Genomic DNA, 15,693 nt, shown 5'->3' with positions numbered 1-15,693 from the left:
TTCCCCTCTGTGGGCCTCAGATTCCCCGCCTAGGACTTCCTAATGAATTCCTTCCTTTCCTGAGCTTTGTGGAGACAGGGAGATGGTCAGAGACAGAGGTGCACATCAGAAATCCAGAAGTGACCATCACCTTGTCTTCCTCGACCTGAGTCACTTGTACTGGTCCCTTGGGCTCTGGTGGAGAGGCGGAAGTGCAAGGTCCAATTCCACCTCATTCCCCTATACTCTGCTAGGCATCCTCTGTATCCCCAGGCAAGCAGGCTAAACCCCACCCATCACAGAGTTCCTCACACCCTCCTTCTCCCCCTCCCCGTCATCCATCTCACCAGTTATATATACCCAACGTTCTCCAGTCCCCTCTTAGTTCAGCCCGCTTCCCAGTTACGCTTCTGGTTAAGCACCGCCCAGCTACCCAGACCCAACGCCGCTAACCTGATAAGCCGCACCCCTCCCAGGACCTGTCCCACTCACCTGCGCTCATCTCGCCCCGCCAGCAGGAGAGCGCGCCGAAGCGCACGGCGTGGAAGAACACCGACTTCGCCGGCTGCCCGGGGCTCACGCCGATGCACACGGCGGGCAGCTCGGAGCCTGGCCCGGTCAGCAGTGAGAACACCGGCAGAGGCGTGGGTAGCGGGAAGAGCACCTGCTGCGGGCCGCTCGGGAAGGGGCGGACTCAGAGGAGGTTTGGGGCGGGGCCTGTGAGGGGCGGGGCCTTGGAAGAGAGTCGGCCTGGGGCTCCCGAAGGATTTCCGGAGCCCTCAGTCTTGGGAGGTGCCACCTAGAAACTTGAGGGGCTGAGGCTTCAGAGGGCTTAGAAGTTGAGGGGTGTGGTCTCAGAGTGGGCGTGGCTTCCACTAGGGGGCGTGCCGCCTTGGTGACAGCAAGGCCGGGCCCCCCAGGGGGCGTGGCCTCCGAGGCACCAAAGTCTTAGAGGCTCCAAGAACCTGAATAGGGTCTCCTAAGAGACCTGGCGGGGCACAGGGCCTGAAGAAGAATTAGGCCCGGGGCGAAGGGCGGGGCTTAAAGAACCGGAGGGCCTCAGAAGGAGGAGCCTCCAGGAGAGCAGGCTCTTGGGGAGATTGGGAAGAGACCTCGGGTGGAAGCCGGACTTCAAAGAGCTCTCAGCAGAAGAGTGGAAGGCCCCCGCCACAGAACCTGACAAAGTCCCCAGTGCTTACAGGCCCCCTATCCGGACCAGCAGGAACTTCTTCACGGGCTGCTACCACTGAAGCAGGACCACGGATGTCTCCAATGCCCCACACAGGAACGGGCCCCCGGAGCTAGCGCCCTCCGCTGTGGAGGTGGGGAAGGATGGGTTAGGGTCAATCCTGTCTCCCCTGCCCCGCGCCCCCAAAGGCCACACATCTTTCCCCGGGCTCTGGACACCCTGCCTTAATTCTGCAACCCTCTTCAGTGGCTACAGTCCAAGTCATGCCCCTGGCCCCGCTCCCCTCTGAATATCCACGAGATTCTCGCTCACCCACACAGCACGCCTGGCAGCCTTTGGTATCCTGGATCTTAGTGGAGACCATGTTCTTTCTGCAGAAGAAGGTAGGCATGAGTGTGTGGTGGGTGGGGGGTAGGGGCAGGAATCAGATATTAGCGGGGTCTGTGGTTCCACAGGGGTCTCGTACCTTGCTAGTAGCCGGTGGGGACTGATGTGAGCAATGGGGCTTCCTGCTCTGGTCTCTTTCTGTTCCAGCAGGCCCAGGATCTTATGAGAATACAGGTGTGGGGTCTTTCCTGCAGGGTGTGTGTATTTAGAGGAAGCAGGAATTTATAGGGTACTGCACAATCCCAGCTTTCCCCATCCCTTCCCTAGGCCCCATCCCTTTGAAACGTCCAAGCCTTTAAATCTCAAGCACCTGTATATGTTCATTTCTCACTTAACATATTTTAAATGCCCACAGGAGGCCAGGCAGTGTGCTTGTTTCTGGTGAACAATGGTGCCTAAAATAAGTACGTTCCTAACCCTAGTGGTGCCTGTAGTCACATGAGAAACTATGGACACTTAACCAGTCTGCTGAAGTTACACATATTACAAAAGTTTAAGAAGAAACATACCTAGAGATTCTGTAAAAGTTTCTCATAACACATGTGATATTAATGAGCTCACAAATCCTATCTGGCTTGGTGTTTCCTCACAAATGAGAAATTCTTTACACAAAGAGTTTGTAAAACAATGACACAAAATTTTAACATACAGCTCGGTCACTCTAGTTTAGTACAGTGTGGGATAAGGACTGTCATATGACCATCAAAGAAATGTAAAGACTAACTCACTGTAGGTATGACCTCAAAACTGACTTGAGACGTGGTAGTATTGTGAGCCCCATTGTACAGATGGGGAAACAGAGGCTTGGGAAGCCAAAGTATCTTGCCCCAAGTCCTAAATTGAAAAGGTGGCTGGGATTTGAATTGTGGGCTCTGTGGAAGGGGATCCTAAGTGTTTTTTTCAGCTGTGCCCAGCTAGCTCCCACACCCTGAGCATTGACTCCTTAAGCTCTGACCCCCCACCCCAACCCATCACTACCAACAGACAGCCAGACCTGAGAGAGACATGAGGACATTGTTGATGGAGAACACCCAGGTAGTCCGGCTAGAAGAGAGATGCAGAGCATGGAGGAGACAGCTCCTGTAAGACCCCAGCACCTCCCAATTCCAGCCTCCCAGCCTTGGCTCACCCGCGGTGCTGCCTGGCCCTCACCATCTCCAGCGTGGCCTCCTGATCATTTCGGTTCAGAATGAAAATGCCTTCCTCAGCTCCCAGGAGCAAGTGCTCGTCTTGGGGAACAGATAAGAAGATGCTGGAACCTGCCTCATCATCGAGGACCTCCCAGGCCCCCTCATCTGACCCCAAACACGGGTACTCTGTTCCCAGCCCTGACCCTCAATTCTCTACTTGCCTCCAACACTGACATTTCCAGTCCCTGTTTTCCCAAATCTGAACTCAAACCCTGACCTGTTCCCTGGAGCCGGTCTCATTCTCCCCAGCCTCTGACCTCCCACGTTCTGCTGGTTCTTCCAGCTCTGACCCACAAATCCTGACCCTCTGTCTCCTCAATTCTGACCTCAACACTAAACATGCTTCCCGTAATAGCCCTCTAAATTCTATCCCCCCTTCTCACCAGTCTGTTCCCTAAATTATACTCCTATCTCAACACTGATCCTCAAATTCAGATGCCCTGACGTATAGCTTTTTCTGTCCAGTGTGACAGAAAGTAAATTCTATTACTGTTTCCTTAACATTTACCTTTCACTGACCTTGTCTCCACATCTTTGATCCCCAAATACTTTCCCTTTCGGCTACATTCTAATCCCTAAGTCTCCTGACCCCAATATGCTGATCTTAGCCTCTCTAACACTAACCTCCAACTGAGGTAAATGGGGTCCATCTGTCCCTAGGCTTGTACCCCAAACGCTGGCCTTTCTGCCTTATCTGACACTCCTGGCCTCCAAACTCTAATTTTTCTGGTTTTCACTCTCAAACTCATCTTCACTCTACCCATCTTTGATCCTTCAACCCCAACTGTCACCCCTGGCTCTGCCCCCAACACAGATCCACCACTACCCCCCCCATTAAGACCCTCCCCTTGTCCCAGCATCTGTACCTCCATTAAGGAAACTCCCCATCCCCATCACATTCTCTGAGACTCTCCTGAATGCTCAAATTTGTTGGAGGGGTGTGTCGCGGCCGCCGTGCTGTGGATCCAGAGATGGCAGCCATTGAACAACTTTACGAGAAGGGCACATCCCTGGGTGGGCCATAGGGGCACGGCAGCAGCCCATCCAGCAGAAGATAGGAGGGGACAGGAAGGTGCCTTGGTTAAGACTCTGGAGTGCCAAGGTTCAAATCCTGCCTCTGCCTCCTCAAAGTTTTATGACCTTCGAAATCTACTTACCCCGCTGTGCCTACGTTTCCCCCATTTTTAAATGTGGGACAATATCTATCTCTGTGCTATCTATCTCCATCTGTGAAGGTATACACCATGTAAAGACATGAGGTCAGTGTCTGGCACAGAGGAGTTGCTCAACAAATGTCACCTGTCATCATTATTAGTCTTCGGCCCCGCAACCCCAACCAGGCATCCCCAGCCCCGATCAGAGGTGTGAGTCCTCAGCACAGCTGGCCTCACCTTTCTCTTCATGTATTCCTCTTTGGGGGGCAACAGAGGGGGCTGGTCATGTTCCCGAGGGCTGGGTTCCACAGTGAAGTTTCTGAGATGGGGTGGGGAAATTCAGCCCCCAAATCACCCTCCCGACCTGCCCTAACCCCACCTCTGCCCTCCTCTTACTCCAGCCGGACTTGGTACCTGAGTGAGCGGTTAGGTAGGGGCTTCGGGAGGCTGGGGGTGGCCAAAGTTGGGGGTGCGGGGGTGAGGCCCACTGGCACAGCGGACCACTACCACTGGGCTCAGCTGCCCCTCATCCGCAGTCCCCCCAGGACCCTCGTCAGATGGAGAACGGATCTTGGTTTTGGAAACAGAGAGGGAGGGTGGGGAAATACATGAGATGATCTCCGAGAGAGGGCACCCTGCTGTCTGCCTCTGCCAGATCTGATGCTGCATCTTGGGTCTGACCCTCCCCACAATATCCGACCACCACTCCAGACTTCCCCTCTAACCGCCCCCCCCAAAAACATCAACAAACACCGGCAACTAAAGGGTGAATGCTGAGTACAGCAGGAGTTTCCGATGACCAGCTACTGATGAGTGTTCATCAGGCTAAATATTTTGAGTCCCACCCCTAGGTTCAGGGATGCCCCTTCCACATCCCAGTGGGATCATCATCCTGGTCGTCCCAGACTTCAAGGGAACTAGTGTCCTAGACTCCAGCCCTGGAGAGCTCGGTATCCCAGCATCTGTGGACCCTTGCCTCCTGGCCCCAGTCCCCCAGCTGTGGCCCAGGACCTAACTTTGGGGGGTAGAGGAGGATGTATGTCTTCTGCGAGGGTGGGGCTGTAACACACAGATGGGTTAAGTGGGGGAAGAGGGTTTTGGGAGCAAGAACTGGGGTGGGTTAGGGCTGGAAGTCTGAGCTCACGAGGGCCAGGATTTGACTCTTTCTGGGCTGGAGCTGAGGGTGAAAGGACTAATAACCATGACGATCATAGTAACAGCAACACTTGGATATCAGTGTTGACAGTGCATTAGGTCTCTGCATCATCACAGCCACCTAGTAACACAGGTCCTATGAGCTCCTGGGGGTCGGGTTCTCACTTGGTGCCGGGCATGCCGCATGGGAGCCTATTACAGATGAGATGTGTGGAATGGATCTCCCCCAGGCCTGGGTCTGAGGGAGATGGGGGCCTGGGTTGACTCCTGGGGTTGAGGTTGAGTTCTGGGCCTGAGGGTCTGGAGGGGGCAGAATTCCCAGGGGCTGAGGTTCAGTGTGAGTTTGGGTGAGAAGATGAAGAAAGATGAGGGCCAGTGGTTGAGGTTTATGGCTGCAGTTGAGGTCTGGGTGTTGGAGCAACATCTAGGAGGAGCTGGGGACTGGGATGTGGCAGGGGCTCCAGGGTTGAGTTGCGGTGAGGTTAGGGGTGAAGGGTTGGTGGGGAGGAACGTGGTGGCTGGTCTCTACCAAGAGAGATGTTGGGATTTCTTCCCTGCTGGTGATTGTTTCCGCACACAGTATGAGGACCAGCTTAGCTGAGACACCCACAGCTGGCCCTTCACTCCCACTTCAAATGCCTTATGCTTAGAGCAAGCCCCTTAGTCCCCAAATCCCTCCTCCCAAGGCCGCTGGGGGAGAGGTGACCATGTGCTGTAGAAATAATGTCTGTGCTGCATCCCTGATGTTGTAATGGATCGTTGAATTTGGAGGCGGGGTCAGTAGGCATCCAGGAATTCGGCCCTCCTCCCCTCACCACAGAAAACCAAGATGACAGCAGAGGCTAAAATCACGTTTATTGGGAGACACAGGCATGTCATGACCACTATATTGTGTCCACTGGGGAGGGGAGGGGGTGCAGAGACTGATTCCTAACACCCACTCCGAAACCCAGTGACTCATTCCTGGATATAGAGGCTGCTGGGGGCAGTAGATCATCTGCTGGGCGTGTCTCCACTACCACAGGCCTGGGGAAGGAAGAGAAAAATCTGTTTACTCATTCATTTGTTAATTCATTCATTCATTCATTCATACATATATTCACAAAGTGTCTACAGAGGGTGTGCCAGCACAATGCTGGGCTTCAGCAGTGGGAGAGCAGGCAGGGCTCCTGCTGTCGAGGAGCTCAGTCTGGAGCAGCAGCCCAACATGAATCAGTGAATGACGTGAGTGCTGGGTACTAGGATGTGGCAGGGGCTCCAGGGTTGAGTTGGGGTGAGGTTAGGGGTGAAGGGTTGGTGGGGAGGAGAGTGGGGGCTGGTCTGGGAGGGTCAGGGTTAGGGTGAAGGTAGGTGTGGGTACTGAGTGTCCAGCCAGGGGTCACGGCTGAGTGGTGGAAGGAAAGCAGGGGCTGAGGTTGGGGTCATGGATGGTGGGGCTTGGTGGGGTCTGTGGCGCTCTCTAACATGTCCACGTTGTCGTAGTCATCTTCGGACTCTGACAGGTTCCTCCTGAGGAGGGACAGGCATGAGCCTCGGGCAGTCCCCACACCTATCCCAGCCCCCCTCCCACGCTGAGGGTCCCTGACCTAGGACTGCTGCTCTTGAAGCCTCCAGGGGGTTGTAAGCGAGCCTGTGGGATAGGAAAGGGTCAGCAGTGGCCCAGGGGTAGGGGAGGGCGGCGGGGCAGTGGGGAGGCATCTCACCTTGTCAGCTGTGGGTCTGGACTACATGCCTCTGAGCATCATGAACTCTATGTGCCGCCATGGGGTTTGGGGTGGGGTGGTATGCAGGTGACACACAGTGAGCTGGGGACATGGATTCGGGAATAGAAAGAATAGAACTGGGGTGTGGGTGTTGTCTGCAGCCAGGATCTTAGGACTGGAGCTGTCCCTTCAGGGGAGGGATCTTGGTTTACAGGGGTCTCATTTTGGGGTCAAGATTTGTGATCAGGGCGATGGGGGCTCAACATGGTTTTAGAGTGTTTGTTTTTAGATTCCACTGGGGTATCTGGGATCAGAACAAGGTTTCTGAGGTCTCTGGGAGTCCTGGTGGTTATAGGAAATTTTATGGGTTCCGTGTGCAGAGCGGAGAGGTAGGGGTCTCTAGAATCATTTTGTAGATGAGGTTCTCTGGGGCCTCTTGTGGGATCAGATGGTAATGGGGGGCCTCTGAGGGTCTGTTTAGAAGTGAGGAGGATCTCTGGGGTCTCTGGCAATCTGATGAGGGGATTACAAGGGTCTCCAAAGCTTAAGGATTCTCTACTGACGACAGCAGTTCGCAACTGGGATCCCCACAGAGCTGGATCGATGGGTGGATCAGATCCGCCGAGGGATGGCGGGGGGTAGCTGGGCAGAGCGGCAGCCGCGTCAGGCCCACCGGCCTCCAGCAGCCCAGTCTGGAGCCCTCGGCTCTCCCGTAACCTCTGTGCCCCCAGCTCTGTGCCAAGCCCCCCATGCTCCCTGGCTTTTCTCCTTCTAAGAGAGGCAACAAGGGGACACCCCAGGCAGGGGAGCAGCCTGAGCAAAGGTGGGGACCGTCCAGTGCTTTTGTCATCCAAGCAAGGCCCACTCACCTCAGGCTCCTCATCTTCAATCTCGCCAACAGCTGCCCCCTTCCCTGGGTTCCTCAGTTTGTCAAGAAGCTCTAGGATCAGGCCTCTGTTTAGCCCGGGCTGGGACAACAGTCGGTGCTGGGGGTGGGAGGAGGAGGCGGTCAGCAGACAGAGGGCTGGGCTGCAGGGAGAGGGCTGGCACAGGGGCTTGAGAACCCATCTAAGGGAATCTGGCGGTGAAGGTGCCAATAGAGGAAGAAGGCGGGGAAGTCTGGGCAGCTGCCACCTGGGGGATTCTGAGGTGTCTGAAGGGATCAGACGAATTTAGAGAAGTTGGAGAATTCCAGAGGTGTCTCGGGTGTCCCCTGGAATTCCAGAGAACCCCCAGGAATGGGTCCTGAAGCCGTTGGCAACTTGTGAGGTTTTAGAACTCAGCATATCTTGGGGGAAAGGTCTGGGGTACAATTTGGAGGGTCTTGGAAGGCGGAGCCCTGGGGATTTCAGAGGGAGCAGGGACTTTGAAAGGGCCATAGGCGTTCTGTGGAATAAAATCATCAGTGTTCTAGGGAGCCGAGGGAGGCCCTGGGGGGTTCTCACAGGGGGTGAGTTTGGGAAGGCTGCTCAGGGAGGGGAGGTTTACACTGAGCATCTTGGTGGCGCCAGGTCGTTTCTTGGCACTCTTGGTGAGGGTGACTTTGACGAAGATGTGGAAGGCAGCCGACCTTGGGAAGAAAAAGGCAAGTACTGGGGGAGGGTACAGTTCAAGTGTTAGAGCGCATGCCTAGCATGCAGGAGGCCCTAGGTTCAACCCACTCCTCTAAAAGTAAATAAATAAATAAATAAATAACCCCCCCAAAAGGCAAGTTCTGGGATGAGGAGACCAGAGAGCATTCCATCAGATCATCAGCCCTGATTCTGCCCTCTCTCTCCCACCTTCCCATGACTCTCTCCTACCATTTGCCTTCTTCCTTTAGCCGAGGAGGCTGATAGCCACTCTTGGTCATGAGGAAGAGAACTCTAGAAAGCAAGGACAGAACATGGGATTCAGACTTCCCAGTGGAGGTCAGATCTCACGATGTGAGGGACCCCCGAAGGCACTGAGGTCAGCAGAGAGCAGTGAGGGACAGGAGGAGAATGAGGGGTTGGTTTTACGATGCATAGGACGCCACTTCCAGGGGATGCTGCTCATCATGTTACAGAGTTCCAGAAGTCTCATGGGAGCCTCAAGACATGACTCCCTGCATTGGGGGCTCCTGATGTGGAGTGGAGAAAATGCTTTCTGGGTTGAGGTTCTCGGGTTGGGCTCGAAGGGAGAGGGATCCCCTGTAGGGGGGTCTAGATGTGGGGATGCAGGCAGGGGGTGGTGTTCAGGGTCAGAGTCGAGTGGGATCTCTGGGACCAGGTGGACCTGTCACATCTGCCTACCTGAGAGGGTGAACGTCAAAGAGGGAAGGCTGTAGCTTGGCTAATTCCATGGCTGTGATGCCCAGTGACCAGATGTCACACAGCTCGTTGTATCCCCCCTTCAGGGCCATGGCCGCCACTTCCTTAGCCATCCTAAGGGCAGAGACACTCAGAGAGCCAGGGGTGACATGATGAAGGGGATTGGAGACTCCTAGGTAGGGGGTGGGGTGACAGGAGAGAGACAGGGAGCGAGCCGGAGAATGGGACACAGAGAGAGTTGGATGCAGACACATAAAGAGGCAGAGAGACAGAAATAAAGACGGAGAGAGGTAAAGACAGAGTCAGAGATAGACTAGAAAACATAGACAGAGAGAGGCAAAGAGACAGGGAGAGCCACAGACTGAAACAGACAGAAAAGACAGCCATGGACAAATATGGAGAGACAGAGATCAGGATCAAAATCAACAGAAACACTGAGAAAAACACGTGGAGGGGAGACATGCACAGAAAGACCTAGGGAAATGGAAAACTCAAGGGAGAGCCACAGAGTACACAGATCGCTCAACAGAGAAAGGCAGAGGCAGGGCAAAAGGCAGGATGGAGATTGCCAGAGATCCATGGTGGGGAAAGCCGCAGCCCACCACCTCCAACCCCGCACAACCCCTGGATGCCAGCCAGGCACCCCTCGCCAGTAGTGTGTCCCAATGAAAGAGAGGCATCGAGCCAGTGTGGCCCCGATCTGGGCCGATATACCAAAGTCAGCTGGAGGCAGAGGGAGAGACATACTGACCTCAGGTCCCTGTCCCCTCTGGCTCCCAGCCAGTCCCGCACCCCACCCCCACCAGCCACACTCACCCAGTCTGAACTCCCCAGGGTCGTTGATGGGGATGTTGGCTCCCTGGGGAAGAGAGGGGGGATCAGAGGCTGTGAGAGACACCCCTCCCTACTGCCAGCCCAACTCTGCCTCTGCTCCCTGGTGACACACTGCCTGAGCCCTCCAAATACCACTGCCATCTCCCAGAGGCCCCCACCCACCAAGGCTACTTTTCTGCCCCCAGATCACCTTGATGTCCCGGTGTATCTTTTTCTGTGAGTGTAGATAGGCCAGTCCCTGGGGAGGAGGGTGGAGAGGGGGGCTGTGAGTGTTCTGGTGGTGGGAGCAGGGCCCTGCCCCCACCCAAACCCACCAAGCATCGCCTCCCCCCACCCAAACCCACCAAACATCGCCTCACCTGGAGCACTTCCCGGCAGACTTAGCTGATCTGGAGCTCTGACAGGGGGCCTGTGACTGCAAAGGTCACCCCGGCATGGTGTCAGATGGGGACCAGGAAGCCTGGCCCCAGGAGCCCCTGGCTGCCACCCACACCAAGTACCACATGGGGAGGGGGTAACATGAGGGGACAAGGAATGGTCAGCAAAAGAGAGAGGCAGCGATACAGGGAACCAGAGGCCAGAGGGAGATAGATTCATTCAACCGACTACACATTTACTGTGTGCCAGGTGCCGAGGTAGGCAATGGGGACACAGCTGTGGACATAGAGACAGAGATCCCCACCCTCGTGGAGAGAATATTCCAGTGGGGGATACGGACAGTAGACAAGAGAAATAGGAGAAAGAAACAGTATGTGAGATGCGAATAAATAGAAAAAACAAAAGCAAGAAAAGACAACAGGAAATACGTGTAGCAAGGGGTATGACGTTTCATACTGCGTGATCAGCGAAGGCAACTCTGAGAAGGTGACGGGGTTGAGGATGGGAGCATTCCCACTCAACGTGAACAAGATGAGCAAGTGCAAAGGCCCGGAGGTAGGAAAGTGCCTGGTGGGCCTGGAAAGTGGCAAAGTGGGTGGAGTGGAGAGAAGGTGGGTCAGCCTGGGGTGGTTGTGGGCGTCAGACTCCAGTGCTGTGATGCGAAATTTGGGCTTATTGTTGGAGGGAAATGGAAGGCTTGGGAGGGCTCTGAGCAGGAGGTGATGTGACTTTGTTAAAATGAGGAAAGTCAGAGGGAGACAGAGACAGGGACAGAAAATCAGAAACAGATCCAAACTGAGGCAGACATAGAGCGAGCTGGGCAGAGACCAAGAAGTGGCAAAACAGACACATTGAGAAAGAGAGATTCAGAGGGGACAATATAGACACAGACAGAGAGGGCACAGAGCAGGTCTGACAGCTGGTGATGTGAGTCACTTCCCCTCTGTGGGCCTCAGATTCCCCGCCTAGGACTTCCTAATGAATTCCTTCCTTTCCTGAGCTTTGTGGAGACTGGGAGATGGTCAGAGACAGAGGTGCACATCAGAAATCCAGAAGTGACTGTCACCTTGTCTACCTCGACCTGAGTCACTTGTACTGGTCCCTTGGGCTCTGGTGGAGAGGCGGAAGTGCAAGGTCCAATTCCACCTCATTCCCCTATACTCTGCTAGGCATCCTCTGTATCCCCAGGCAAGCAGGCTAAACCCCACCCATCACAGAGTTCCTCACACCCTCCTTCTCCACCTCCCCGTCATCCATCTCACCAGTTATATATACCCAACGTTCTCCAGTCCCCTCTTAGTTCAGCCCGCTTCCCAGTTACGCTTCTGGTTAAGCACCGCCCAGCTACCCAGACCCAAAGCCGCTAACCTGATAAGCCGCACCCCTCCCAGGACCTGTCCCACTCACCTGCGCTCATCTCGCCCCGCCAGCAGGAGAGCGCGCCGAAGCGCACGGCGTGGAAGAACACCGACTTCGCCGGCTGCCCGGGGCTCACGCCGATGCACACGGCGGGCAGCTCGGAGCCTGGCCCGGTCAGCAGTGAGAACACCGGCAGAGGCGTGGGTAGCGGGAAGAGCACCTGCTGCGGGCCGCTCGGGAAGGGGCGGACTCAGAGGAGGTTTGGGGCGGGGCCTGTGAGGGGCGGGGCCTTGGAAGAGAGTCGGCCTGGGGCTCCCGAAGGATTTCCGGAGCCCTCAGTCTTGGGAGGTGCCACCTAGAAACTTGAGGGGCTGAGGCTTCAGAGGGCTTAGAAGTTGAGGGGTGTGGTCTCAGAGTGGGCGTGGCTTCCACTAGGGGGCGTGCCGCCTTGGTGACAGAAATGCCGGGCCCCCCAGGGGGCGTGGCCTCCGAGGCACCAAAGCCTTAGAGGCTCCAAGAACCTGAATAGGGTCTCCTAAGAGACCTGGCGGGGCACAGGGCCTGAAGAAGAATTAGGCCCGGGGCGAAGGGCGGGGCTTAAAGAACCGGAGGGCCTCAGAAGGAGGAGCCTCCAGGAGAGCAGGCTCTTGGGGAGATTGGGAAGAGACCTCGGGTGGAAGCCCGACTTCAAAGAGCTCTCAGCAGAAGAGTGGAAGGCCCCCGCCACAGAACCTGACAAAGTCCCCAGTGCTTACAGGCCCCCTATCCGGACCAGCAGGAACTTGTTCACGGGCTGCTACCACTGAAGCAGGACCACGGATGTCTCCAATGCCCCACACAGGAACGGGCCCCGGGAGCTAGCGCCCTCCGCTGTGGAGGTGGGGAAGGATGGGTTAGGGTCAATCCTGTCTCCCCTGCCCCGCGCCCCCAAAGGCCACACATCTTTCCCCGGGCTCTGGACACCCTGCCTTAATTCTGCAACCCTCTTCAGTGGCTAAAGTCCAAGTCATGCCCCTGGCCCCGCTCCCCTCTGAATATCCACGAGATTCTCGCTCACCAACACAGCACACCTGGCAGCCTTTGGTATCCTGGATCTTAGTGGAGACCATGTTCTTCCTGCAGAAGAAGGTAGGCATCAGTGTGTGGTGGGTGGGTGATAGGGGCAGGAATCAGATATTAGAGGGGTCTGTGGAACCACTGGGGTCTCGTACCTTACTAGTAGCCGGTGGGGACTGATGTGAGCAATGGGGATTCCTGCTCTGGCCTCTTTCCGTTCCAGCAGGCCCAGGATGCTATGAGAATACAGGTGGAGGGTCTTTCCTGCAGGGTGTGGGTAGGTAGGGGAAGCAGGAAGTTATAGGGAACTGCACACTCCCAGCTTTTCCCAAACATTCCCTGGGCCCCATCCCTTTGAAACGCCCAAGCCTTTAAATCTCAAGCACCTGTATTTCTTTGCTTCTCACTTATCATATTTTAAATGCCCACGAGAGGCCAGGCAGTGTGCTTGGCTCTGGTGAACAATGGTGAGTAAAATAAGTACGTTCCTAAACCTAGTGGCGCCTGTAGTCACATGAGAAACTATGGACACTTAACCAGTCAGGTGAAGTTACACATATTACAAAAGTTTAAGAAGAAACATACCTAGAGATTTTGTAAAAGTTTCTCATCCTGGATGTGATATTAATGAGCTCAAAAATCCTATTTGGCTTGGTGTTTCCTCACAAATGAGAAATTCTTTTACACAAAGCTTTTGTAAAACAATGACACAAAATTTTAACCTACAGCTCGCTCAATCTAGTTTAGTGAAGTGTGGGATAAGGACTGTCATATGACCATCAAAGAAATGTAAAGACAAACTCATTGTAGGAATGACCTCAAAACTGACTTGAGAGGTGGCAGTATTGTGAGCCCCATTTTACAGATGGGGAAACAGAGGCTTGGGAAGCCAAAGTCTCTTGCCCCAAGTCCTACATTGAAAACGTGGCTGGGATTTGAATTGTGGGCTCTGTGGAAGGGGATCCTAAGTGTTTTTTCAGCTGTGCCCAGATAGCTCCCACACCCTGACCATTGACTCCTTAAGATCTGACCTCCCCACTCCAACCCATACCAACCAACCCACAGCCAGACCTGAGAGAGACATGAGGACATTGTTGATGGAGTACACCCAGGTAGTCCGGCTAGAAAGAACTGCAGAGCAAGGAGGAGACAGCTCCTGTAAGACCCCAGAAAATCCCAATTCCAGCCTCCGACCCTTGGCTCACCCGCGGAGCTGCCTGGCCCTCACCATCTCCAGCGTGGCCCCCTGATCATTTCGGTTCAGAATGAAAATGCCTTCCTCAGCTCCCAGGAGTAAGTGCTGGCCTTGAGGAACAGATATGAAGATGCTGGGACCTGCCTCATCATCGAGGACCTCCCAGGCCCCCTCATCTGACCCCAAACACGGGTACTCTGTTCCCAGCCCTGACCCTCAATTCTCTACTTGCCTCCAACACTGACATTTCCAGTCCCTGTTTTCCCAAATCTGAACTCAAACCCTGACCTTTCCCCTGGAGCCGGTCTCATTTTCCCCAGCCTCTGACCTCCCCCGTTCTGCTTATTCTTCCATCTCTGAACCCACAAATCCTGACCCTCTGTCTCCTCAATTCTGACCTCAACACTAAACATGCCTCCCGTAATAGCCCTCTAAATTCTATCCCCCCTTCTCACCAGTCTGCTCCCTAAATTATACTCCTATCTCAACACTGATCCTCAAATTCAGATGCCCTGACGTATAGCTTTTTCTGTCCAGTGTGACAGAAAGTAAATTCTATTACTGTTTCCTTAACATTTACCCTTCACTGACCTTGTCTCCACATCTTTGATCCCCAAATACTTTCCCTTTTGGCTACATTCCCATCCCTAAGTCTCCTGACCCCAATATGCTGATCTTAGCCTCTCTACCACTAACCTCCAACTGAGGTAAATGGGGTCCATCTGTCCCTAGGCTTGTACCCCAAACGCTGGCCTTTCTGCCTTATCTGACACTCCTGGCCTCCAAACTCTAATTTTTCTGGTTTTCACTCTCAAACTCATCTTCACTCTACCCATCTTTGATCCTTAAAACCCAACTGTCACCCCTAGCTCTGCCCCCGCCAGTGCTCCTCAACTCCCCCTCCCATTAAAACCCTCCCCTTGTCCCTGCATCTGCACCTCCATTAAGGACCCTCCCCATCCCCATCATATTCTCTCAGAATCTCCTGAATGCTCACCTTTGGTGGAGTGGTGTGTCAAGGCCGCCGTGCTGTGGATCCAGAGAGGGCAGCCATTGAAGAACTTTAGGAGAAGGGCACATCCGTGGGTGGGCCATAGGGGCAGGGCAGCTGCCCATCCAGCAGAAGAGAGGAGGGGACAGGAAGGTGCCCTGGTTAAGACTCTGGAGTGCCAAGGTTCATATCCTGCCTCTGCCTCCTCAAAGGTTTATGACCTTCGAAATCTACTTACCCCGCTGTGCCTCAGTTTCCCCCATTTTTAAATGGGGGACAATATCTATTTCTGTGCTATCTATCTCCATCTGTGAAGGTATACACCATGTAAAGACATGAGGTCAGGGTCTGGCACAGAGGAGTTGCTCAACAAATGTCACCTGTCATCATTATTAGTCTTCAGCCCTGCAACCCCGACCAGGCATCCCCAGCCACGATCAGCGGTGTGAGTCCTCAGCACAGCTGGCCTCACCTTTCTCTTCATCTTTTCCTTCATGGGGGGCAACATTGGGGGCTGGTCATGTTCCCGAGGGCTGGGTTTCACATTTGAAATTTCTGAGATGGGGTGGGGAAAATCAGCCCCCAAATCACCCCCCCGACCTGCCCTACCCCCACCTATGCCCACCAAGTTCCCCAGCCTGCCTTGTTACCTGCATGAGTGGTTAGGTGGGGGCTTCGGGTGGCTGCGGGAGGCTGGGGTGTGCGGGAGGGGTGGCCCACTGGCACAGCGGACCAGTACCCCTGGGCTCAGCTGCCCCTCATCCGCAGTCCCCCAAAGACCCTCGTCAGATGGAGAACGGAACTTGGGCTTTGGAAACAGAGAGGGAGAGTG

At 54.7% G+C, this 15,693-nt stretch overlaps 1 pseudogene; it reads right to left on the bottom strand.

Moving 5' to 3' along the window:
- Positions 1-127: 127 nt before the first annotated feature.
- Positions 128-15,357, bottom strand: LOC135320966 (mitogen-activated protein kinase kinase kinase kinase 1-like; annotated as a pseudogene).
- Between the last annotated feature and the right edge of the window lie 336 nt (positions 15,358-15,693).

The sequence above is a fragment of the Camelus dromedarius genome, unplaced genomic scaffold, assembly GCF_036321535.1.
Source record: "Camelus dromedarius isolate mCamDro1 unplaced genomic scaffold, mCamDro1.pat HAP1_SCAFFOLD_45, whole genome shotgun sequence".
In the NCBI taxonomy this organism is placed as follows: Eukaryota; Metazoa; Chordata; class Mammalia; order Artiodactyla; family Camelidae; genus Camelus; species Camelus dromedarius.
This window is presented reverse-complemented; position numbering and strand designations above follow the sequence as displayed.